This window comes from Eurytemora carolleeae, unplaced genomic scaffold, assembly GCF_000591075.1.
Source record: "Eurytemora carolleeae unplaced genomic scaffold, Eaff_2.0 scaffold2021, whole genome shotgun sequence".
Taxonomy (NCBI): Eukaryota; Metazoa; Arthropoda; class Copepoda; order Calanoida; family Temoridae; genus Eurytemora; species Eurytemora carolleeae.
The window spans coordinates 30,553-33,269 of NW_019397906.1; positions in this window are offsets into that span (position 1 = coordinate 30,553).

A 2,717-nucleotide genomic window follows, 5' to 3' on the forward strand; every position below is an offset into this window, starting at 1 on the left:
AAGCCTAGAATATAGAGATTATATGCCTAGAATATAGAGATTATATGCCTAGAATATAGAGATTATATACCTAGAATATAGAAATTATATGCATATAATATAGAGATTATATGTCTAGAATATAGAGATTATATGCCTAGAATATAGAGATTATATGCCTAGAATATAGAGATTATATGCCTAGAATATAGAGATTATATGGATTATATACCTAGAATATAGAGATTATATGCCTAGAATATAGAGATTACATGCCTAGAATATAGAGATTATATGCCTAGAATATAGAGATTATATGCCTAGAATATAGAGATTATATGCCTAGAATATAGAAGAGATTATATACCTAGAATATAGATATTATAAGCCTAGAATATAGAAATTATATGCCTAGAATATAGAGATTATATACCTAGAATATAGAGATTATATGCCTAGAATATAGAGATTATATGCCTAGAATACCTAGAATATAGAGATTATATGCCTAGAATATAAAGATTATATGCATCTAATTCAGAGATTATTTACCTAGAATATAGAGATTATTTACCTAGAATATAGGTATTATAAGCCTAGACTATAGAAATTGTATGCCTAGAATATAGGGATTATATGCATATAATATAGAGATTATATGCCTAGAATATAGAGATTATATGCCTAGAATATAGAGATTATATGCCTAGAATATAGAAATTGTATGCCTAGAATATAGGGATTATATGCATATAATATAGAGATTATATGCCTAGAATATAGAAATTATATGCCTAGAATATAGAAATTATATGCCTAGAATATAGAAATTATATGCCTAGAATATAGAAATTATATACCTAGAATATAGAAATTATATGCATAGAATAAAGAAATTATACACCTAGAATATAGAGATTATATACCTAGAAAATAGAAATTATATACATAGAATATAGAAATTAGTTACCTAGAATATAGAAATTATATACCTAGACTATAAAGATTATGAGCCTAGAATATAAAGATTATATACATAGAAATAAAAATCAAAACGTGATGCCTACTTTCAACAATAGTAATATTGAATCTTCATTTAAAGAATTGTTATGATATATGTTTTGTTCTAATCTAAATAATATTTGAAGTTTCATTCATGTTTGTTGTGTGGTTTTCAGAACAGTCTTAAACCTTGCCAAGTTCTCTGTAGAAAGATATAATGTTTGCTCTTAACCCTAAACATCCGGGGGAAGGGAGAGACCCAAGGTGGTTGGGGGGGGGGGGGTGAAGAAACAATATTTTGTCCTCTTAGATGTTTAATTACAAACCTCAATAAAATAGGCTCCTATCTTGTAAAAATACAACTTTAGACAGAATTGTGATTTAGTGCGGTAAAATCAAAGGCTATGCGACGTTTAAGACGTCCAGTCATGGAATTAATGCAACTTTCCATTGCAGTTTGAATGTGCGTGCTGAATAAGAATATATTTGTAATACTAGCTGAAGGGCTCGGCATTGCCCGTGGAATTAAAAAAAATATTTGAAATTTTTTTACTTCTGAAAAAAAAATTTATTTTTAAAAAATACAAATTTTAGAATTCGTATAGCCTATATTACCCCTAGGATACCCATGGGTTCCCTAAAAAAATCAGCTTATTCTGTCCATTCGTTTGGCCGGCCAAAGGGAACATATATACGAATGTCTTGTTTATTCTATAGATATAACTACTAACTAGCTCTCTGGACTATGTACGAAAAACTCTCAATACCCCCCCTAACCCCCCCCCCCCGTGTTTCTTTTCTCCCAGACACCATCCTCTTGTTGTGGTTGTATAAAATGCCTTCTTTTTGAGCGAAAATTTATTTACAAATTAAAAGAAAATGGTTTTGAAGGCTTTGAGAGCTAGATTTGTACATTTTTTTGAGCCTTTTTAGATTATTAAATGCCTTTTTTTCGAAATTTGAAAATGTAAGTACTTTTAAACTAGAAGTTTTGGCGGTAGTGAGATTTAAAAATCCCAAATAAGAATATAAAATATCAACTTTTATTTTCAAACTGTGGTATTGGCGGTAGTGAGATTTGAAAATCCAAAATGAGAATATAAAATTTCAACTTATACTTTTAAACTGGGGTATTGAGGGTAGTGAGATTTTAAAATCAAAAATCCAAATAAAAAATTGCGACTTTTATTTTTAAACTGTGGTATTGAGGGTAGTGAGAGTTAAAAATAAAGTTTAAATTTTATATTCTCATTTTGGATTTTCAAATGTCACTTTTTATTTTTTCATGAATCTCACTGCCTTAGAACTTTACACTATATACCTTTATTTTATAAAGCTGGGGCATTTTATACCTACAGCCTCTTGTTAGGGTTAACACGGGATAAAGAGGTGTACATCTGCAGTTGTATATATTACTTATAATCCTTACTTCTAATAGGGACTGTTCACCAAATTTAAGTTACCCTCCGTTAAGAGAAATACATACTTGTTTTCTACGCAAAAATAACGAAGATTTCCATATCTTTTTTATCTGAAAAATTGCGGTTTCTCTGTAAAAGATTTTGTGGATTTCTGCAGAATTATAGACGAGAAAGCAAATTACAAAATAAATCATATTGTGTACTGTATTCATATAAGTCATATCGTGTGCTATATTCAAAGACTTATATTGTTATTTATGATTAGTTTTGCTAATAAGATAAAAAAAGTTTGCCTAAAACCTAAAACTTTGGTAA